Raw genomic sequence first — 25942 nt, 5'->3', positions numbered from 1 at the left:
GTAAGAACCTCCCACAAAGCCCACTCCCTGAATTTACTCTTCTATTGAATTTTGAGAAAATAAATTTTGTTTATTAAATAAATGTTCTGATATTTCTGCTAAAACAGCACTAGAAAATTAAGGTGAACATTATAGACAAATATCCCTTAGTAATACAGATGCAGCACTTTTCAATACACGCTAGTAAACTAAGTCCTGTAAAAGATAAAATGATTATATGTCATGGTCAATTGGAATTTGCCTGAGGAATACAAGACTGGTTTAACAAGAGAAAATCAATTAATGCAATACACTGTATCTGTAGAAAAAAGAAGAACTGAAACAGCATGATATTATCAATAGATACACAAAGAAAAAGTTGACAAGGCCCAGCAACTTTTCAGGATACTAAAATAATAGGGAAGGTGAAGAAATGCTCTCAAATCAATAACTCATGTCACCTTTTAAGATAAAAGATTGAAACTATGGCACAGGAAATTTGTTTTTACTACCTGTGGTCATTAAACAATTTTATGTCAACTTGATAAAAGAATGAAGGGGTGGAGTCTAGCCTGTCAATCAGGTCTCAGCCAGGTTGATCCCTCCTTGTGAGTGTGAACTTCTCATGAGGATTCTGGGAACTTCTTCCTCCCTGGAGGCAGGACACACTCGCTCTCTGCTACACATTTCTGTTGACAAGCCACATGGAGCCAAACTGATGGCAGCCAGAGCCTTGGAGATGCATCCATGGCCATTGGATACCACAGAACTTTGCACCCACCAGCCTACAATCTTCCTGAATTTAGCATAATTGCATGTGCTGCATGCGTCTGAAGGATTCATGGGTTAATACTGGATATATAGACTAATATTGAACTTATGGACTTGTTCTGGACTGGGCTGGGGTGTTTTATTGATGTATAATGATTCTTGATATAAAATTATCTTGCACATATATGAGTGTCAATGAATTTGCTTCTCTGGCCACCCCCAACTAACAATCTACCTACATTGACCCTTTTACTGGGAGTTCCATCAAGAAAAATAAGCTGTCAATAAAAATAAATAGTCATACAGAATAGAAAAGAAAACAATATTTTCAAATGGCATGCTTTTTTGTATACAGAACATCCTAAGGAATCCATTAAAAACAACTATAACTAATATAAGAGTTCAGTGATGTTGCAGGGTACAATGCGAATACACATGCATACACACATAATTCGATTGTTTATATAGTAGCAATAAAAATTACTAAACAATTCAATTTATAATAGCATTGAAATGAATAAAATACTTAGGAATAAATTTGGCAAATGTAAATGCCAAGCATGTATTCTGAATACTGCAAAACATTGTTGAAAGAAATCATAAAAAAATAGAAAATTCCTGAATTTATATATGGAAAGATTTAATGTTATTAAGATGGCAATATTTCCCAAAATTATATACTCAATACAATCTCTGTCAAAAACCCATTTTCCTGTTTTGTAAAAACATATAAGTTGGTATTAAAATTCACATGGAGATGTAAAGATCCCAAAATAATCAGAAGAATCTAGAAAGAAAAACTAAAGTATGACGACCCACATTTATTATTTCAAAATTTACTTCAATGCTACATTTTCAAGAGTGGGATGCTAGAATAAAAATGAAAATATGTATAAAGAAAATACAATGAACAGTTCAGATGTCACTATCATATTACTGGACAATTAATTATTGACAAGTTTCCCCAGCCAATTCAATTGCACAGAATATGTTTGGTTGGTCAAGGAGCTTCCCACATACAAAAGAATGAAGTTGGACCTCTAATATCACACCATATAAAAGGCTTACTCAAGGTGAATCATGGAGCTCAATATAAGGGGCAAGCTTATAATAGCCTTAGATGAAAAGATAAAAGTAAGTTTTCATGAACTTTGGTTAGGAAATGACTTCTTAGATATGATTTCAAAAGCAAAACAAAATAGGATAGATAATTTGAATTTATCAAATTTTCAATCTTTGTTTTTCAAAAAATGATCCAGAGCATAAAACAGCATCTCACAGAATATGATAAAGTATTTTCAAATCATCTATATAAGAGACTTTTACCTAGAGTAAGCGAAAAGCAATTGCAATTCAATTATAAAATGAAAATTCAATTTTTAAAAATTTTGACCAAATACTCATTTCTATCAAGAAGATAACCATGGCCAATAAGTATGTAAAAAGGCACCAAATATTGATCATTAGTAAAGTAAAAACAAAACAATGACACCACTTCACACCAAATAGTATATTATAATCAAAATAACGGGTAAGCAAAAACTGTTGGGGATGATATTGAATTGTCTCCCTGTACAGAGCTGGTTGGAATGATACAACCACTCAGGACCAGCAGTCTGCTCACGTATATGGTTAACAATGGGACAAAGGGATAACAGAGCCTGAGTCTTAAATGCTTCAAACTCAAAGGGTTTATGAGCTTTTGCATAGGAGTGGGAGAAGGGATGATAGAAGAAACAGTGTTTTGATACAGTCTGAGCTCAGGGTATTTTATGGTCTCATGCTCTCTATCACCAGCCTTAATGGCATCAAAAGATGTAAGGTTAAATTTTGGGCAAATGCAACTCGACTCCTATAGTTAGTTAGATACTACCAATACATCAGAGGAGGGGCCTACTTTTCTAAAGGTGTATTTTTTCAATATCGTTTCCATGTAAAGGCTATCAGACTGTGGTAGGAGAAACTACTTTGTTGTCTCTACAGATTCCATCGTTAAGAAATATCCGGGATGTGCAAATCTATGAAGAAAGAAAGATTTGTTTACTTCAACCATAGATTCCCAAACTTATTTGGACTTTTCAGAAACAAAACAAAACAATAAGAGCTCAGTACCACCCTTTGCGATGAACAGCCTTTAGATAGTCCATAATCTGGGATAAAATGTAAGTATCTGCTTTTGCAGCCACCCTAGATATTTCCAGCTCCCCTTAGCACTGTTCCACTTTGGAAAACACCAACCTAGACCTAAGGAAAGATGACCCACATGGTCTGTGCTCATCTACTCGTCTGAAGGATGGTGGCTAGAACCACCTAGCGGTAGCACAGAAGGAGCTTCTCATCGTTGTCTATTAAGTTTACAGCCACGAAAACCCTGGCAGCAGTTCAACCCACAGAACATGGCTAACCACGCATCTAAATGGACTGCATCGCACGGGAGACCTGGCAGTGGAGGAGACCGTTAGGGAGAGAGAGTAAGAAGTAAGTGTCAGTATTTATGGATTTCTTTCAATATGAAAAACAGAAGGTTTCAAGTTGTGTTGTTAACTGCACAACTCTAAACATACACTGCAAAATATTTCAAAAGGGTGAACTATATAGTATGTGAATTGCAATTCAATAAAATTGTTGCAAAAAAGAAGTGCATAATCAAGAAAGTTCTTTTGAATATATCTGCTCACATATAAGCTTTCTAATCTCATTTCTTAAGACTTTCATTTATCTATTATTATTCCCTCATGCCCTTATCGTTTCCCACTGCTACTTTGTGGTTGTTGAAGTTTAGGTCATCAGTCACTGGTGTTCAAGCACATTGGCCGTCTGTAGGATTTTGAAAGTGGTGGCACGCACACAGGGCACCAACGTATCGAACTTGTTTGGTAACTTCCTCCTCGTTACTTTTCCTGGACAACTGCACATGGACACGGTATGGGACATTCCTGATTCCTTTGGCCCAGTCAGCTTTGTGGAGCCTAGTGCCCATTCCTACATCAAGGGTTCCCATCTCCTTCATGGCAACTTCCGAATCTCCTCGAACGCCTGACTACTGGCACACCTCTTGAAGCCCAAGCGAGGGATGCGCTTGTGGATGTTGATGGCGTACGCTCTGGTCAGAAGCTCGTGGATGGCCAAACAGCCCTTGTTCTTCTCTTTCTCGCCACCCTTCTTTGCCGGAGCTGCAGTAGGGAACCAGTCTGGGTGGGAGTGTCCTTGAGAAAACCCACGGGCACCTAGACCTTCTATCTCTAGGTTCCAGTAGCCGGCCTGGGGGACAGCACTCCGGAGGCCTCAACCTCTGCTGCTTCTCCTCCTCCGAGTTGGACACCCATAAGCGGTGACCACGCTCCGAACCAGACACTGTTCTCCACTTTCCCAAGTTTCCTTCCTCTCCAAGGATACAAGACAACGGAAGGGCAGTCAAACGCCCCACTGCTATTTGTCTCTGTCTGGGATGTTTCTGGCTTATTTCTATGGAGTACAGTCAAGTCCTTCATAGACTAACTCCTTTCAGATACCTATCCTCAGCTTCATATTGAGATTTCTCATTCTTTAAACTCCAATGTCATTTAATCCCCTCCAATTCATAATTTTTTTCTGGTTGTATTAGATATAAATAAAATATAAATAATGCAATATTTTATTTCTATGAATTTATACCATACAGAATTGAGGTGTTATCTTTATTAGTTCACATTCCCAGGTCTCAGGATAATGCCTGGCATCTCATAGTATTTCAACAAGTTTGTGTTGAGTGAGTAGATGAAAATCAAGAAAAGGTTCCGTGATCCTTTTATTCCCCTTTCCACAAACCTTTCTGAAGCACTCTTGCAAAGGTTCCTAGACAAAAGTTGAGCGGTCATGGTGTTCCTTCGGCAGGGTAGTTCTAGGTCTCCGCTACATTTCTATCCTGTTCTATCTGATCACTTTTGAGAACTTAGTGAAATATTCTTTGAGATCTAATGAATCTGTGCTCACATAAATGACCAAGTGAAAATAAAATTTAAGGCAAACTATAAACTTCTTTTGCATGTGCACATATTTTAGGTCAGATGTTGTGCTAGCTATTAAATAGGTAAGAATGATTGTTATATAATACTTTTATGAAAGATAAATTGGTGTTATGATAGATAAATAGACACATTTAAAAAATAAAACTAGCCCTTGTGTTTTATTGTCATTCGGAGATTGAAAGACACAATTATCCTCTCATTTTAGTTCATATTTTCATTGAAAATAGCATTCCATTTTATATCATCCATATTGACAAAAAGCTAGTGGTAACCCTAAGGCTATGTTCCTAGAGGCCCTCTGAGTGGGGAACTAACCTCAACTTTGAGCCAAAAAATTAGAAATAAACAGGCCTATACTGTGAACAGTAATACCAGATGTGTGCAACCAACCACACAAAGTAAAAAGAGGCAGCATTTGCCCAGGGATAAATCTCAGAAAGCCAGACAGGTGAGAGAGGAAGGAGTAATACAAACAGTGGAACGAGTGGGGAAGGGAGGAGTGCTCTTGCATTACAGGGCTAGCAGTCAAGGTCACAAATAAAATTGTACATAGATGATTGGATGGAAAGCAAATCTGTTTTGTAAAGTTTCTCCCAAATAACAAGACTTTTTGTTGGAATCCTTTGAAGACATTTTGTTAGTTTGTTTTACCTTTGAATCAAATTTAAAAATTTTTGACATCTCTGGAAGAGAGACCTTAAGATAATGCCTTATTTCTACAGCTCCAATGGGTTCCCAAACAACCTCAAAGGAATCCAGTGTCATAAAAGTTGAAATTTCTTACTGAACTGGGAAAGACTTACCCACAGTTTACTCCACTACCTGCCTAACTTGAAGAATTTTATTTAAGGAGCTCATTTCTGCCAACAGCCACGTGACTCTATCCTCATGCGCTTATTCTTTCTTATCTTGCCTCATTCAACAGTCAATCTGATATGAGATCTCTGACACACTCGGGCTTTTATTTCTTGAAATACAGGGTCTTCTAACGATACAATTGAGAATTCTATCTACCCAACCGTTTGTTAAGCAGGTCACACATTTCAGATGATACGTACTTACCAAGGTTCTGACTAACAGTAAGGCCTGCTTTATGTTCTATCTCAATTTCATAGGTTTTGGGGTACGAAAACACGAGGGAAATATATTTCAAGGGCAATATATGATAATGCTGCTTTCTGCACTACATCTCATTACAGAAGCCCTCTATTTCTAGAATGGAAAATGGATTTATGGCTCATAGTATTATTTCTGCCACATACTGATTCAGTGAAACAGCATTTGGGTGACTTCAAGTAAATTTAATTTTCTTTTGCTGCTCATGAAGTGTGAGTCACTCTCCAGCAAATGTTATCACTTTCAAACCTGGATTTGGGGGATGCGAAATAAGGCCTATGACTAAGCTTTATTTGTATGAAATAGGCATTGTGACCTAAAATCTTCAAAAGTTTTAAAATTCACCCTAATCGAAATGTTTAAACATCCAGAAGTGTCTGCCAGCTTTCCTTGCCTTTCTTTGGAATAGTATTTAGTCAGAAACCACCAGCCACGCTGCAGGGGAACGGCCAGGCTGTCTGCTGCCTGAAACGTGGACAGTCTCAGCAACTCAGAGAGCAGTTGCTCGGCATCGGCATTGACTCCTGGCAGTGAGTTTGGTTTTTGATTTTTTACTCCTCCACAGAGTCAGTCTTGGAAACTCCCAGAGGCTGTTCTATAGGGTGACTATGAGTCCGCCTTGAGTTGACGGCAGTAAATTTGTTGGTTGGCTACAATCAGTGGATTTTTGTAGGAAAGTTTTCTTGGTAGTACAATTGCCTAAGGAGACGATTTAGTCACCGGCATCAAGGCCTTTCTGACCCACAGGGGCCATATGGACAGGGGAGACCTGTCCTTGCGGGTGTCTGAAGCTGGACGTGTTTACCGGAGTAGAGAGCCTCATTTATAATCCACTGCACCACTGAGGTGGCTTACGGAAAAGAAAGAAAAGAGAAAAAGCCCATTCAGAACAGTAGCTTAGAAGATCTGCTGGATCAATGCTGACAACTGGTAACGGGATAGCAAAGGGCTAATTTGGACAGAATTTTCCAAAGAATGCAGGTCATCATGAGGGCTAATTATGAAGAAGATTTAAGAAAATTGAAAACTGCTTTGGTGAGAAAAAGGCCCCAAAGAAGTTACTCCAAGGAATTCTCCCTTTTCCTTTTCTTCCCCTTCCCCCTCTTCTTTTGAAAACACCCTAATGACAAGCACGCGCTCATTCACTGAGGGGAACCAAGCTGATGCTAGGAAAACGTCCCTGTACTGTTCCCCTGTCCACCTTACCGCCTGACCTGGTCCCTTTAGACATTTTGTTGTTGTTCCCCAAACTCAAAGAATACTTAAAGGAACATCATTTGGATCCACGAGGATCCCCAAACTTTCATTTTGATATGGTATAATTTCAGAAGCATAGACTTCTTTGGGGGAAAGTCAGAGTAATATTAGAAAAACAATGTTTTCAGAGATGTAGAGACTTAGATGGAGATCATATGGAAAAGCAATAGTTCTTAGTAGGAGTTACTTTAGGAAATATAGAAAAAATAAATTTTTTCCTTTTTAAATTTAGTATTGTCAAGATTCAATTATAGAACTTTTCCAGAATAACAATATTATGTTAAATGTAATTTTTTAAAAATGTAATGTCTAGAGACTTAAGTTCTTCAATGCAAAAAAGTGTTTGGACTGTAGGATATTAAACACACACAATTTGTACCTTAGGACTATTTGCTTTCCCTACCTCTCTCTCTCTCTTTTAGAATATTCTCTTATGAAAGAAAAAATAAATGAAAAGATTGCATGTATTTTAATTATAATATTTTAGGCTTTATCAGAATTGTTTTAACAACAACAATAACAAAAAGATTAAATATTTTATTACCTGCATGCCACATTTCTGATTTATTTTGAATATTTCAAGGATTCAAAATTTTTGATTAATTGACTCAGTGTAATACATCAGATGTAAGAAAACAGTGCTGATATTAGATCATTGTGGTCTGAAAGCAGGAAAGGGCTGGAGAACTGGTAACATCACCTTCAAAGTATGTAACTTACAAGAGACTTCAGAAAGATTGTGGAAAATGGAAATAAAAGATAATGGAATTTCCCTACAAATGGTTGAAGTCTCCTCATTGATGAAGAATATTTCAAGAAGTGTGTGTCACATTTTAATATTTTTGTTTACTAATTTAAAAATATTTTGTTGGGATACTTTTTGATTTACCCTTATATATTTGAGTAAGAAATGTCATTTACCACAGATTTATTTATGCATGGGTAGCAAAGGTTCAAATGTGATAGTGAACGAAATTCTTAGTGCTAGCAGAATTTTATTATACAAAAGGAATTGTATTCAAAACAAATGATGAGAAAAATGCACACACATTAGTTTCAACATTAGTGTCCCTGTTGTAATAAAAGTGGCCCATTATAGTACTTTCATGTCATCAGTCACTAATTACATATCCAATATGTATTAACAGAGTCATTAGTTGATCCACTACTCTCCGAAGATGAACTGCAAACACCTACAAGAAGACGACTTGTCTTCACTTTCAGATAGCTACTAGGAAACAACTGAGCAATGTAGAACTACATTTGCCTCAGCTTTCTTTCTGCTGAGGCAATCCTACCTGTTAAAAACCTTACCTGCTGAAATTTGAGTTTCACAGCATTGTTTAAAATCGTGATATTATGGGGGTATAGCTCAGTGGTAGAGCATTTGACTGCATACAATTGTGACAGTTTACATTTTGAGCTCTGCATTTCTCATAAATAAGGATTATCCTTAAAAGGCCTGTATGCCATTAGATATAGTTTTATCCTTCACTGTGTCACCTGGCAATACTGAATTCTAGTAGAATGAATTGGAAAGCCTAACCAATTGGAGAAAATGGATTTTTGTTATTTTTTTTTATGGTTGTTGTTGTTGTTTATCCTCCAAATAACTTAATCACATTCTTGCTTTCTTCTTGTTGTCAGGAGCTGTGCCGTCTGTTCCAACCTGCACAACAGAGCAGATTCCTGCCTCATCCAGCACCATCCCCACAAGGATTTCTTTGCTTGATTCCATTGTTCCTGCCAATGTGTCAGTTTATCTCGTTGAAGGCTTTGCTCTTTTTAGCTGCCTCTGCACTTGAACAAGCACCATGTCCTTCTCCAGGCACTGAGCTCCCCTCCTGACAGCGCCCACATGTGCAAAACAAAGTCTCACCGTTCTTGCCTTTAAGGAGAACTCTGTCCACACTTCTAAAACAGATTTGTTTGCTTTAGATGATTATTATTTTTCCACACAATTAATCATGTTCTGATTAAACAAATATGTCTTGATGAGCTCATGTACTTAGAAAGCAGTAATATGAAAGTTCAGATGTCTCAAGAAGCCTCATGCTTCATGTGTCCTCTAGAGGGTAGGTTTTCTCTTTGACGACTAGGCATCACTCTGAAAATGCACATTGATTGGATTTAGGGCTAGTTCACACAAGAATAAAATACACAAATCAGGAAGAGGCTTTTATAATTTACAGGAAGACATACTTACGTGAACAAAATATGGAAATTAGTCTGACAAGTCAAATAACAGAAACCCTAAGACTCCAAACATTAGCATGATTGTGAAGGATGAGTTGCAGAAATCAATCTTATTTGCCTTATTATTTCACACACTATCTTATTTGCCTTATTAACATTACTGCTACCTCCATTTTGGACTTCATTATCTAACATGTGGCAAGCATCAGGGAAGGTATTTTCATAAATTTTAACCCCATTACTCTCAGACAACATGATATGGCAGGTTTAGATACAGAAATGAAATTGCGACTTAGCTTATTCATATACAAACATAAAATACAGTGAGACCCTCGTATAAATCCATTAATATACCCTACAACTTAACTTTTACCAAATGCTGTACACACACACATTTTTAAAAAAATAGGGCAGGAAGAGTACTGATGTCATTAAAAATGGTTCTGCATATACCCCTACTTATCCTTTAAATTGTTTGCCACCTTAGTCAGACAACAATAAAATTATCTTCTTAAATTTATAATGCCATTAAAACACTTCAATTTAAATTAGGCCAACAGAACTCCCGTCAGACATAGCTTCAGACTTCTGTTTATACACACTTACTGCTCTATCCTCTTAAGAAATTTCTTTTCCTATTCAAGCTGCTTTTCACGGAAGGCTGACAGACTTCCCTTTCTATCAAGAGCATGCCCCTAGCAAGAAGGCAGCATCCCCACCGCATCCCAATGATAACAATGAACTCATACAAAGTCCAAAATATGTTTCAGAAACGATTTAAAGCAGTTTAAAAAATGTCTCATTTCATTCTCACACCTATCTTATAAGATAGCAACTGAGATTACCTCCAGTTTAAAGTGGGGGCAGGGCTGAAACAGAGAAGTTGATCCATTTTCTCAAGGTCATAGAGCTAGTAGATTTTTCTCTACTAAATGGAATCAGGGATTTGGGTAGAAATGACAGGGGAACTGGTTGCTTCCTGCAATATAAAAGGGAAAGTATGAGACATATCAATAAACAGAAGGTGTCCAAAGAATGATGAAAGTTATGGAAAGGACTCTGATTATAGCTTTACCAAGTTCCCAGTGGCCAAATTCTGGACAATTTGAGTATCAAAAAAAGTAAGCATAATAATAAATTCTAACTTATTAAATAAAATGAGTCCACACTGGAATAAATAAATAAATAATTGGGGAAAAGGATAAAAAGTAGAATGCCTACATAATCTCAATATATGCACCTTCCGCTGTGTATTCATTAAAAATGGGAGGAGAGACCATTTCAAACTGGCAATACCTGACAGACCCTATTTTAAACAAGTGATTGAAGTTATCTTTACCCGTAAAAATCTAAAATTGTAATTTTCTGCTAAATGATAGGGCCAGATGAGAACATAGCATCATTTGTGCAATATTCTGACATAGATGCCTAGCTAGAATTTGTTCATTAGAACATACCAGATAAGCCAAACTTTAGGAATAATTTAAAAATAATTTCAGTTTATCTGTAATCTTTTAAACCATCAAGTTCATGGAAGTCAGAAAAAGACTAAGGGAAATTGAAATAATAGTTATCTAATGTGATACATAATTCTGGTACATTTTTTTTCTCTAAAGGCTATTAAGGCAATTGGTGGAAATTCAGGACAGGAACATAGATTAATGTTTCCTTAGGTGTATGGTAGGAGAGGTTGGGGGGATATGGGGAATAATCGTAATAATGAGTACAGGATGAAGGAAATGTTCTAAAATTGGCTATAATAATATAACTCCTTTTGATATGATTAAACTATTGAATTGCATGATATGTGAATGATATGCCAATATAACTGTTGAAAACAGTTTTGGAAGGCCACAAAGGGAATTCTACTCAGTCCTATAGGGTTACTGTGAGCCGAAATCTCCTCGATGACAGTGAATGTGGTTTTTGATTTGGTTTACTCTTTTAGTCATCTCTTTCTCATTTTAGGAGAACAACGCAACAAAAGAAAAGGTTCAGATTTTAAAGAAAGTTGACATTTAATGGAGAGTTTTATACACAACATTTATTAAAAATAGACACTAATAACAGATGCTTTAGGTGTATAGACTTTGTTAAGATAACCGTGGGTAACATTTTCTAGACCTGAGATTACATAGGATCCTAGAATTTGGTTAGGAGGTAATCAAAAAGCAAACAAAAAACTGTACAGTTTGGAGGCATGTAATATTGGTAGCAGAGATAATAAGATAAAAATGCTTCTCAGTTATTGTATACATTCATGTACTATTTATCGAAGTATTGTAGAGTTTGGGATTTACTTTCGTGGAGAGAACTTAACTGTGCATCACTGTTTGTAACATCTATAAAGTCCCCCAGACTCATGCCTTGCCCCTCTCCTCACCGTTCTCCCAGGTATCAAGGATTGTTCTGAACAGACAAATCCCTCCTTAGAAACTAACCTGTACTGATTCCTAGGAGGGAAGACAAAGTGTTAAAAAGAGTGCGGGAGGTCTTGAAGGTCACAAGGATAGTAGAACATGCCAAATAGTTTAGTCCTTTCAAGGAATACTCAGAGTTATGCCAGGAATCAGCAGAAGACACAAAGACAACTGACAGGCTTTCGATAGCCTTCTCAAAATCAAATGTAAGGAATAAAAGTCTTCCTAGCTGACTTGATTTTATATATATATATATATATATTCATATATTCATAAATCATATCTTATTCATAGACTTGCAGAAATAGAATATACTTATTATAAGAAATCTGATCATTTACTTCAATAAAATTCAGTGGGACTAAGGGGGACATGCAATTTTAATAAGGAATGATTAACATTGATTTTAGACCACAAAAATTGCCGTGGTTTCTTTTTTAACCATGGTCTTTATTTCCAAGGTCCTGAAATAATTCAGATCATACTAAATAGCAATTAATACATTCAGCAGTCTAAATACTAAACCAGGCTCATTACTGGTATCCAATGAATACATTTAGCAGTTTAAATACTAAACCAGGCTCTAGACTGAGTATAAAGGTGAATGGAATGAAATCTTTGCCCTTAGGAATTCTTGGTCTAGCTAAGGAACCAGAAAAATAAGTCAATGACAGATGAGAACCTGCTGGCCTTTGTTCACCTCTAGGGCATAATCAGCATTCTCTCTGGCCAGGTATTTACAGTAATCACTCTAGCTCTAGCAAATACAGAAGCCTTCAGAGTGCCATATCCTGAACCACTGGTCTTCTGTAGTCTGAACTTCCTCCTCCTAAGCTACAAAATACAGGGTATAATCATAGAATATTTTAGTAGTTACTCTTATTAGGTGCAAAGATTTTTATGCTGAATTAAAAATACTAATCCTAACACCAGTGAATACTATTTGTTTAATTCATGCTCCTGAGACTTCATATGCAAAGGAACACAAAAAGTTACACTCAACAAATTTGTAGACTTTTCAGGGGCCCATAATATAAAACAAAAATGAACAAAATGAAGTTAAAAACATTTTTTTTACAGGGATGATTTTAATAAATGAAGCACTGTTTGAGAAGAAATTGCATTCCTTCTGAACAAAAGCAAATCCTTTTGCCAATGGATGAAACTAATTGTAATATTATTTATTTTTTCACGTGGGGTGAAATCTATTATCATTTTACCTTGCTCTAATTTAAAGAGATAGCATTACTTACTTGACAGGAAGGAAAGAAGACATCTGACATACTTTTAAAATTTAATTATGACCACATTGATAGTGTTTTTCCCTTTATATCAGATACAATTAATGTACTCTCATGAACACTCTTGGCAAATTAATATTTCTAAAATAATTTTAAAAATCTTTCTGTGGAGCTTTCGTAAGCCAATATCCAGACTAGTTCAGAAAAAAGACAGAATAGTATGCATATTTTATTATTCTATTTGCTCAGTGGGTACACTAACCTTCAAGACCAACCCCGCAAACGCTGTTAGTTGCTACAGGGTCACCTCTAACTCATGACTACTTTAAGTTCAACAACACAAGATGTTACCTGTACCATCTTCATACCTTTAGTATATTTGAGTCCTCTGTGTGGGGATGGGCCTTACTGAAGATTTCCTTCACTTTAGCTGACCCACTATTTTAACAAGCAGGCTATTTTTAGTGATTATTATTCCTGATACTGCATCCAAATTAAGAGTGAAAATCTTATCATTATGGCTGTAGAAGAATATTTTTGTTGTATGTCTTCCAGTATTAGTTAACACCTGGTTTGGGCAGTTCACAATATATTCTTCCTCAACACCAGTTACAACTCATAGACTTCCTCTATCTCATTTTTTCACCACTCAATTTTCACGTGGGATTTTTTTGTTTATTTCTCAACCTTAAAAAAAAATTTTTTTTTGAGACAAAAGTGAAGGTCAGGTTCATGTTTGTCATCAAAGTGGGGACTTACCTTTTAAAAACTTTTTAGGTCTTTTGTTGCAGGTTTGCCAAATGCAAATGTCATTTAATTTCTTGACTCCTGGCTTCATAGATGTTGATTGTTAATTTAAGTGAAATAAAATTGTCAACAACTGTTTTTCCCCCATTTGTCATGCTGTTATTTATTGTCTCAATTGTAAGAAATTTTATTTTCTCAAATTCCAGCATAATCCATGCAGAAGTCTAACAAAATATGACATAAAACAGGAATAGAGTTAAGTAAGAAGAAATTATTAATTGCTGGTGACTTAAGATAATCTGTTCTATATATTTTCTTTTCTTCTAAAAATATTATTAACAACATTAGACGGTTTAAACTTCACATCTGGTAGCAACTTTAAAATTGTCTAAAAATTGGATCATAGACCATCTGTATATGCCTTCTGCAATTGAACGGTCTATTGATTACTCTCATTGCTATTCCTTTCTGGTAATCTCAATTGTGAATATCTGAAGATGGAGAATCACATTCTATACATAGCACATATAATCATATATCCATTCTACTTTATTTTATACAGCGTTCCTCAAGAATAGGCGCTGTGGTGACATATTGGTTACGAGCTGGGCTACCAACCTCAGTGTCAGCAGTTTGAAACCACCAACCGCTCAGAAAGTGAAAGATGGAACTTTCTGTCCTGAGACATGGTCTCCGACACCCATAGGGGGAGTTCTACCACTCGTACAGCACAGGGTCCTTGAGAATAGGAATCTACTCAATGGCAGTGAGAGTTCCTTAGGACGCTAACACAGTGGGTTCTTTGGCAAAATATCTTTGGATATATTGAGTTAAAGGACATTAAAGGAATAATTTATGTCCTCAATATTTAATGTGCTAATGAGCATTGTGAATTTCTGTGAATTCTATGCGCTATTGGACTTTTCCATATTTGTTTAGTACAGGAGCTTTGGTTTTGAAGCATATTTTAAGATTAGAATTCTATATAACACATATAAGGAAATAATGTACTAAACTAATAATGTCATAGTAAATGAATGTATGCATTTAAAATTCTATTATTTTTCAAATTATGAAAGATACTATATTATGCAATAATATATAAATCGTATGAACAACTGTATATATTTTGCATGAACAACAACTCTCGATTTTGTTTTAATTATGTCAGTGTTTTAGAATATAGATTTCCTATGTTTATCTTTCTTTGGCCATACATGGCATACTTTCAACTGTTATTAACATTTATACAAATACTGTTTATATAATTTTTACAATTTATTTTAAATTTTGCTAATTTTCATTTATCTAGACATGTATGAATTTATGCTGCACTGAAAACCATTGTATAAATAACAATTTACCTATTCATTTTACTATTAGAAATTTATGTTGTTTCTATTTTACAACAGAGTTATTGAGATACAATTCACATACCATGCTATTCACTCTATTAAAGCAGGCAATCCAATAGTTTTACTATATTCAATTTTATAATCAATTTTTGGAAGAGTATTGTCCCTTCAAAATAATCATATAACCCTTAGTAGACACCACTGTCTACAACTGCCAACCCGCCAACCCAAACCAAACTCATTCCCACCAAGACATTGCTGACTCAGAGCGACCCCATGTGCATTTCGGAGACTGTAAGTGTTCACCAGCACAGAAAGCCCAGTCTTTCTCCGGTGGAGGTGCCGCGGGTGGTTTCAAACTGCCAACCATGCGAATCGTGTATCCACTATACTACCAGGGCGAGGCAACTAAAAAGTGATGTCTATTTCTAAGGAGTTGATGATTCTAGATATTTTGTATAAATGCATCCTGTGAAAGTTGTCTCCTGTGATCGACTTCTTTAATGTAGCATAATGTTTTCAATATTTACCCACATTTTAGCATGTCAATACTTTTTTTTTATATAAATGAGGAATGATATGCCAATTTTTGTGATCCTACTCATTAAAGGATGAACATTTGGATCATTTGCTTTTTTGGCTGTTATGAATCATGTTGCTATATAGATTGTTGCAGTATTTTTGTGTGGACATGTGTTTTCACTTATTTCAGTCCACATCTAGGAACAGAATTACTGTGTCTATGCTATCTTTAACATTTAAAGACACAGGCACAGTGTTTTCCAAAGTAACATTGTTTTAGATGCTTATTGGTACTAGGGTGAAGATTCTAAATTCTCCACATCCTCTCCACTACTTGTAATATCCTTCAATTGTAAGCATCCATGTAGGTATGACGTGGTATCTCATTGTGGTATTGATTTTTATGGGTAAAGGATATCGTTCCTGGTAGACTAGAGGATCTGTGAAAGAAAGGAAGCCCTCAATGGGCTAGACTGACACGGTGACAGCAATAACAGTTCTCGCAAAAAAATTCCGTACCAGGATGGCACTGGACTGGCAGTAATTTGTTCTGTGGACACGAGTAGGAACTCGCGTTGAGCAATTTGCAATAACAACATGGTAGGTTTGGTGCTATATATAAGACATTGTTATCTAATTCACTGTAGATTTTTGACCCTGTAGAGGTTGCTTTGTGTAGTTGGTGTGAGACAGGGGTCCAGTGATTTCCTTTTGCATGCGGATATCAAATGATTCCCCTTCCCTTTGTTACAAAGACTATTTTTCCATGTTGAATGGTCTTGGTATTCTTTTTCAAAACCAACCAACATCACATGTATTTTGGTATTGCATGTTATTCCATAGATGGATAGATAAATTGATAGATAGAGAGGTAGAGATGATTGATTAGTAGATGGATGAAGATATATTGATACCCTGGATAGTGCCTCACTCTTGATTATTGTATCTTTGCAGTGTTTTGAAATTGAAAAATCTGTATCATCTAATTTTTCTTTATGTATTATGCATTCTTTTTAAAGGTTCTTTTGGCTACTCTAGGTTCTTGAATTTTCATATGAACTTTTGGATTGTTTGCTAAATTTCCCAAATAGAAAGTTGACACTTTAGTAGGGATTCTATTGAATTTGTAGAGTAGTTTGGGGATTATTGTTGTTTTATAAATATCACATATTCCAATCATGAACAAGGCTTGAATTTTGTTTTTTTAGACATTGTTTAATTTCTGTTAACAATGTATTGTAGTATTCGGCATATTAGATTTACATATCATTTGTTAAATTTACTTCTTGGTATTTTATTATTTATATTTAAAATATTGTGAATGGATTTTTAACTTTATTTTTATATTCTTCATTGATTTTATATAGAAATACAGTTTATTTTGTATATAGACCTTGTGTTCTTCAAGCTTGCAAACTCACTTATTAGATCTAATTCTTTTTACACTTCTTGGGAGATTTTATGTGCAGAATCGTGAAACTCGGAGAAAGGGAGCATTTGCCTCTTGCTTCTTGTGTGGGTGCATTTTATCGCATTCTCACGCCTAGTTGCTCTGCCCTGAGTCTCCAGTAGATTAGGTAGAAGACATCCTTATTCTGTTCTTCATCTTTAGGAGAAAAATTTAGTTTTTAATCATTAACTATAGGATTATATATGAAATTTTTACATGTCATGAAATCTAGCTAAGGAAATTTCCTAATGCTGTAGTTTGTTGAGTGTTTTTATCATGAAATTGTGTAAATTTTTTTCAAATGCTTTTTCTATGTCTCCTGAGATGATCAGATGGATTTTGCCCTTTATTATATTGATGTGATGTATGGCATTAATTGATTTTTTAAATATTAAGCCAAGGTTGTGGTTTAAGATAAATTTCACTTAGTTATGCTTATAATCCTGGTTTAGATATTGTTAAATTTACTTTTAAGAATTAAAAAATAGTTTTACTGGCATATGCTTCACCTATCATACAATTTACTTGTTCAATCATATTAAGAAGAGATCAAATTCCTTCCTTCAGATTTAGATTTAATTTTTACAATTCTTGGATCACCCAGGCTGATGTGCTTCTTCCATGTGGACTTTGTTGACAGTTCACTTAAATGGCTGCGTGTGTGAAGACAAACTTTTAAGAACCCAGATGCTACTTTTTCTGATAACTAGGCACTATCTGATTTCTTCATCCCACTTTGCTGTATACCTATATGAGGTAATCTCTTCATAAGGGGAGTACCAAGTAGGGCCATGTCATAAGAACTGATTGTTCTTAAATTCAGAGTGGAATTAGGTGTGAGCCCAAAATTCATTCATTTATCTATGGTTAATATATGTCTCTGCTTCACTTCTGGGTCAATATGCACAAGAGATATTTTTCTATAGGTATTTGTGTATTTATGATTTTATGGTAAGATCAGCCTCACAGGGGCCCCTCCTCTAACCTCTCTTGAACAATACTCTCATAAACAGTTACAGTCTTGGAACTAGCAGCTGGTTGCTATGAGTCAACAATGATTTGATGACAGTGAGTTCTTTAAATGTGTGTGTGTGTGTGTGTGTGTGTGTAGTTGATATTTTTAAAGAACCAATGTTTTGAACTAGTATTGTTTGTTTCATGTGTAATGTTCTTCCCTCATGATTTTAATCAGGATATCTCTATCTCTATCATCTATATCTATATATATCATCTATCTTGATCCCCAAGCCTGAGCTGAAATCTTGTTTTGGAATAATATCTTATTGTTTGAGTAATGAGATCCTAATAGTGTAGCATGTATTCTAAACCTAATTACTGCTTAATTATATGGCGCAACACAGGCATAGAGAAGAGACAAAAAGTGAAGTAAGACAGACATCCATCACAAGGAGTTTGCCAAGAAATTAAGTCTCACTGGCCACCAGAAGCTAAAGGAGACCAAGATCTTTCCCTGCAGCCACACTCTGGATTTGGGCTTTTTAACTGTGAGAAAATTCATTTCTGTCTTGTTAAGTCATCCATAAGGAACGTTGGTGGGAAATGGTTTAGCACTGAACTTTTACCCATAAGTTCAATGGCTGTACCTCAGAAAACCATGGGGGAAAAGAAATGGAGATCTGATCCCATAGAGGTAGGTCTAGGACAGTCTACCGGGCAGTTGTACTCTAACCTATATAGGGTTTTTATTAGACAAAATTGACTGAGTGGCACACAGAAAATATAACAACAAAGTCACCTATTAGATTGATATTACTATTATAGGAACACTAGGAATCTAAGACACACCTCCTTTAGAAGATGGTTTTGGAAAGGTTATGAAATATTTGAATTATTCCTTTTTTAAGTGTTACATAGAAATCAACAGTGAAACCCTTTTAAGTTAATAGCTGATTATTTTCTAGAATTTTTTAGGTTATTTATAATTTATTGGCATGTAATTATTCAAATAGTCCCTTTTTACTCCTTCTTATATTTGTCAGTGGGATATAAATTTCCCCTCTTTCATTACTCATTTTAGGTATTTAAATATTTTCTAATTTTTCTAGCTTAAGATGTTGTTAATTGTTAATATTCTGAAAGAACCAATTTTCATATATTTTCATTTATAATATCTTTCCCTCATGATTTCAATTATTTAGATTTAATGAGCTTCTTTTATGAGCTATGTTATCATTTATTTTGAGATTTCTCAGTGAGCTCTTGCAAAGAAGTACATTCTGCTATCAGGGGTGGAGTGTTCTATATACCTGTCCAATGATGAGTTCTGTGGTGTTGTTCAAGGCTTCTGATCACTTGTCGATATTCTGCCTTGTTGTTCTATCATTGTGTTTCTCTTCCTGGTTACTCTTTTCTTGTTTTGTCCAATAACATTTCTGTGAATATTAATGTATCACTTGGATGTGGAAATGGAGGTTCATAAGGCATGCACATCATTAAATATGCTATATAAAGCCATTCATCAAGATACTTTCTATTTTAGGCTATCCTAGAAACTCTAGTGATGCAGCGAAGTAAGCACTGAGCTGCTAATGCAATGTGTCCAGTTCAAGTCCACCAGCTGCACAAGGGATGAAGCTGTAAATCTCATGAAGATTTATAGTCTTGGAAACTAGAGAGCAGTCCTGTTCTTTCCTACGGAATCACCATGAGTCAGAATTAGCTTAATAGTAGTTGTTGATGGTTCAATTAAACTTTCCCAAACTTTTTATAAGATAACGACATGGTATTATGGTTCCACTTTTCATTTCTTTAAAAAAATACACATTCTGCTTAATTTAGACATTGTTTTATTTGTATGTTATTTTTTGAAATGACTAGATCTAAATCTGCTGCTCATTCATATTAGCTCATCTGTCTTAAGCTTATTGATTTTAAGAATTCATTATGTATTCTGAATAATATTTTGCCAGTACAATACATTGCACTATTATTCTCACTTTATCATTGAAAATGCCTTTTTCTCAACTATGTTCAAATATTATTTTATCCTCCTTTGATTTGAAATAGAGCCATTTTAAGTTATGGTGTCAAAACCGCGTTTCTACTTTTTTTATTTTTGCTTACTTTTTTCCTCAAGAGTGAAATAAAGGAGGGTAATTATATTCTATTTAATATGGCTAGATAATTATTGCACCATGACTTATTGGAAAATATCTTGAAATGTTAACATTATTTTTTAATGTTCTTATTTTAGAACGTGTTTGTTACAGAAATTTGACAGTTATATGTATATTTCTCATATTTTTTACCTTGTTCTCTGTAACAACTTCTTAAAACATTAAAATTTTTATAAAAATAGCATCAATTTGTTGTGCTTCCTGAATTCAATCATCTTAACATTAGGTTTTATGTATTTTCCAATGCTAACATTTAATCTTGGTTTTTATTTTATTTTGTTTATATAATGATGAAGACAATGATGATTACTTGAATTTTTGTTTTGTCTTGGTTTTAAAAAAAGTTTCATAACATTTCACAATTAATAGATATATTCTGTTGGCTTCTGGAATGATTTACTTATCGTACTTTGCATCATCCCATTTATTCCTCTTTTAATAGCTCATTTTCATGATTGTTGATCAAATTTTAATAAGCACTATGACATTTATTGACCATTAAAATTATATTACTCTGGAAATATCTTAATACAGTAAATTGGTTGACTGAGCAACCAGGTTTAAGAACTTTAACTTTAAAATAATCACATTTGACTTATTTTATGAGATTTTACCTATAAATAGTTACTGTATATATATTTGATATGCAATATTTGTATTACATTTTATACCAGTAAGCATAAATCCAACTGAGTTGTGATTTTATACTTTTATAACATGTTAGGTAATGTACATTATGTTTTTGGGTTCTATATTAGATTTGTCATGATGATGTACTTAATTTTCTTTTAGGATTATCTAATTTGCTTTTTAACTATTTATAAATTTCAAATTTGAATGACATTTTTGAAATGTATTATGTATATATTAATTTGTAGTCTTTAAAAATCTGCTCGAGTTATTATTCTTGTTTCTATATATTCAAGTTATTATTCTGTTCACTATATTTGAACACTTTTGGACATTTTCTCTGCTAATTGTCCATCTGGACATTTAAAGCATTTGTGTCAGTCAGTCCCATTGCTTTGTTTCTGCTTATTATCATTCATGGTGTCTGGCTTTCTCCTGTGAATTTTAATTTTGGTTTTACTGGGAGTTATATTCTGAAAATTGTGTTGAGGATGTTCAGCCTTTTAGGGAAATTTCCTTTTGCTTCGTCCATATATCTCAAGAATTTTGCTAAACTAGAACTAACTTGGTGTTATGTTTCTTAGGAATTTCTGTACCATTTTGCATACATTTGAATCTGAAATGAGGGCAAGCTCTTGAGTACAAGTTCTATGGGTAGTTTTATTTTAACCTTACAAATATAAATTTTGAGATCAATAAACCTTCTGGATATTTGGTTTTCTATAAGTATTTAGTCTAAGCATCTATTATACTAGAGATATTTTAGAAACATTGATATTAAGCAGTTTTTAAACCCTCGTTTCTTGATTACTAACAATGTCCGTGATGTCGCCATCAACCCCACAAATGGAAGACCCACAAAGTTGACGTATTTTATAAATTTCATTTTGCTTTTCATTGTGGATTTTTCTACTTTCTTAAAAGAGTAGCATTGGTTGTAGACATATAAACTTTATGTTTCTAGATGTTTTTCAAGGAGTCCTGATAGTGTAGTATAGCATTTCTAGGGATGAAGGCTAACATAAATAATTATATTGGTGCTAGCCTGCTAACCTCAAGGTCTGCAGTTCAAAACCATTAGCAGCTGCACAGGAGACAGATGAGGCTTTATACTCCCATAATGATCTACAGTCTTTAAAACCCACAAGGACAGTTTTACTCTTCTATGAGGTTGCGATGGGTCATCATCAGCCTGATGGTAAGAAGCTTGGAGGGTTTCGTTTGTTTGTTTTGTTTTGTGATGTTTCTCAGAAAATCCAGGTTATCTAGTTTACCAAAATGCAGGCAACACAAATCTCCAGCTTATTTTTCACCTATTATTTATCATTTAAATTTTTTTAATTTTAAACCTATCACCATTAAATTACATATTAACCCACTCTGAATATCACCTGGTTTTCTGGCAATGAAAAATTTTAATACTCATACTTCCACCTTATCTATTCACTTGCACATGACGCTATATGTTCCTTAAACTACTAGTAGGATTGTATTTATCTGCTCTTCCCTGTACTACGCAGTTTCAAAAAGTTATTGGAAAACGGAATGAAAAGCTAAGTAATTTTTTCACAAACTTTAAAAAACCTATTTCACACACACACACACACACACACACACATCAATTTTTAATGCATAACAGGATGGACTGGAAAGAACGAAACGTCAAGACGGTTCTATTGTGGAAATGTGGACTTAGGAGGAAAGGAGAAAGCACGAGAGATGACAGATCATTCCACAGGGACTTGAAGTCTTGTGAAGAAAACAGAAAAATAATAAGAAAAAGAACAACTAAGGGGCAAGTGGGAGCGTATCTGACTTCATTCTAGGGATGACTAACACCAGTAGTTATATTTACAAATTCTTTTAGGAAAGCCAAGATTCGACATGGAATCTTTTAAAAGTCCTTTTATACCTGGGCGATATGAGCAATTAACACATTTTTCTGCTAGCTGGAAGGTTGGAAAATTAAGTCCACTCAGAGTCCTTTTGCTTCTGAAACATCACAAATTCAAAATGCTGTGGAGTATGGAACCAGAAGGATTTCTCTCAAGCTGTGTCCCCCAAATATATGCCAGACTTAGCTGCTTGAGAATGACTGTACACTTCGAGGTCATCAGGAGTGGATCAGGGGTCATTCTCCCTAAGAGCTATCATCCATCTAGACCAAGCAGACACCACTGTTTATCCCACAACAAGTAGGGCCCACTCCCTTCTGATAAGGATAGTAGTTGTCTGTTTCCTTGTAGGAGACACCAGAGAGGTCAAACCCGCCCAAGGATGACCAAGGCTAGGCTGCCATCATGAACCTAGGGTCCACCCATCTTGGCACATGTATACCCCTAGACCTTCCCATTCCTATGTGCACACCCCTAGCTCATCCCTTCTTGTTATGCTTATGCCTATCATAGATCCCCTTCCTACAATGTGTATGCCTATTGTACCGCCCATTCCTGTGACGTGTGGTTACCTGTAATCATGTCCCCCTAAAGAGATATAACGCTTGGTTAGCAATAAAGAAAGAGCTCTCCCCCATTCTGGGGTGCTGGCGGCTCTCTCCTGCTCTCATGGTCGGGCTCCCCCCATGAGGACCACCAAGCGGGACTGAGGCGAGCATGCTACCATGAATTGTGTCTGACTCCATTACTTGACTCCTTCTAACTCTCATGCTCTCTATGACTTTACTATAATCTTTACTTATTATTGCTGTACAATTGCGCCTACCAGACCTGTGATGATTTGTAGGGGGCCCTCTCCTTCTCCTCACAGTGGGGCACTGCTCTACTGTCAAAAAACATGAAGTGGACTCAGCAGTAACTGATTCTGTGTGAGAGTGAGTTTTTTGTGGCCACAAGGCACCTGTAAGAAATATGGGCGGACTTTAGCCTGTCAATCAGGTCGCAGGTTGATGGCATCATTTGGAAGTGATACCAGATAAGGGCTCTCTGCAGGACGGCCCCTCCCTCTCTTCACCTGCACCTGCGTATAAGCGAGTCACTCTGAGAGCTGCCAGAGCCACTGCCATTGTATACATGGGACTTTGTACCTTCTGCCTGGTGACTGCATTCTGCATCATTGGATGTGGCTTGTGAGACTGAAGAGGGATTTATGCACTAGTTTCAGACACATGAACTTTAGTTGGACTGGGCTGGAATGATTTATTAATGCATGATTACTGTTTCATATAAAGCTCTTTCTTATACATATCTGAGTGCCTCTGGATTTGTTTCTCTAGTCAACCCTGCCTAACATATTATTTGTCTATAAGTCATGGTATGGTGGCAAAGTAAGAGTAAAATCAGCCTTGCAATCTTAAACTAGAAGAAAGTTTGTGCAGCTAAGAAACAGGCGAAAATACAGGCTTTGACAGCCTTTACAGCTGCTGACTGAATTTTAAGACTGAATCAAGCTCTGAGGTATTATATTGCTATTTTATGGTAATCATTAAATAACTCAATAAAAAATTAACATTGACTATATAATGAAAAAGTAGTTACATGATACTGTTAGGAAGGCTAGCATAGGGTGGGATGTCCATTAACGCATGCCCAGAGGGTCAAGCTACAGAAACAAAGGAGTGGCACACTGCCCATGTTCAGAGGTTCAGGTTTCCGAAGGGTAGGCATGGGAGGGCACTGCGCCTGGATTGGCCCACCTAGGCCAGGTGAATTCAATTCAGCCAATGGGGTCAACCAGGGGTCGTCCACCACGCCTCCCCGCGGAATCATTGAAAAGGCAGGAGCCCACGAACTTTGCGGGACTCTGCAAGCAGCTTCTAGGCAAGCTGTATGTTCAGGAGGAGTCCTATGGGTGCCTGTGTCGACCTGAAACTTCTTCTAAGAAAAGAAATCTTACATAGCATGATCTATGATGGTTGAGTCAAATGGACATCAAAGCTACAGCACATTAGCTGACCACTCGTCTTCACACTGTCTTTGGACATGATTTGTGACTATTTAAAACAAAGTAAAAAAAAAGTAAATATCAACACACATTCAAGACTATCAAATACTAAGAGGTGAAATATTAGATCTCTGGTTTCTTCCTATCAGTGTGCTTGTTAAAATAACAAATATTTTAATGCACTGTAAGTATATGGAACTAGTTAGAAATGTAGAAGATCATATGCCAATCTAGATTTTCAGAATTAGAACGGGCATTTTAATAAGATGTTTATGTGATTTTTTTAAGCAGTCTAAGTTTAAGAAGCTTCATTCCAGTATATATGAATAAATATACTCTTCTTTCTGGAAATTTCTTCTCCCGTTACTTTCTGTCATATTTTTATTTCTACCCTTGTGTCTCAGTTTATTACACCAATCTTCTGCTTGAAAAATTAACATGATTCAACGACTTGTTATAATTATTTTTCTTTCAGTTGACTTTCTCAGTTCATTGTCCAACTACCTTATTGCTACTCCAGGTCAGCAACCCTTCTCTAATGTTCCTCCTGCAGCTTGTTGTCCTGCTTGTGAGCCTGGGCCATGTCAAGGGTTTTAAGTTGCCACATTAGAAGGCCACATATAACTATACATTTAAAGATCAAATGGAAAATAATGTTCCAAACAAAAAGGAACCATTACAGACATTAATAGTAATATCGTTATATTCTAAATCCCTAAAGTCAATGTTGCCTGCAAAAGATCTATTTAAAATGCTAAAAACAAAGATGTCACTTTGAAGACTGCCTTCAAACGTGGTCTTTGTATACAGTCAAAGCCTGGGCAATGAATACGGAAGACAGGAAACTGTAATGCTTTTAAATTATGGTATTGGCAATGAATACTGAATAGAACATGGATTGCCAGAAGATGGAACAAATCAGTATTGGAAGAAATAATGCCACATGCCCTTAAAAGCTAGGACGGTGTGATTCCATCCCAAGTACTTTGTTTCATTTGTTTTTTAAGTTGCTAATATAAAATTTATTAAAATAATGCTCTGGGTTAACTGAAAAAAGCAAAGAATCAAATAATTAAAATGGAAGCTATGTAAATTCCCAACTAAAATCCAACAAAATGCCTAAAGTGGAATTGGGATCATGATCCCAATTCTACCTTACATATCTGGCTGGACCAGAGGATGTACACTGGCACAGATAGGAACTGGAAATACAG

This window comes from Echinops telfairi, unplaced genomic scaffold (genome assembly GCF_000313985.2).
Source record: "Echinops telfairi isolate 266 unplaced genomic scaffold, ASM31398v2 ScPeMD7_7475;HRSCAF=8513, whole genome shotgun sequence".
Classification (NCBI taxonomy): Eukaryota; Metazoa; Chordata; class Mammalia; order Afrosoricida; family Tenrecidae; genus Echinops; species Echinops telfairi.
The sequence above is the reverse complement of the archived record's forward strand: the minus strand, read 5'-3'. Positions refer to the sequence as shown.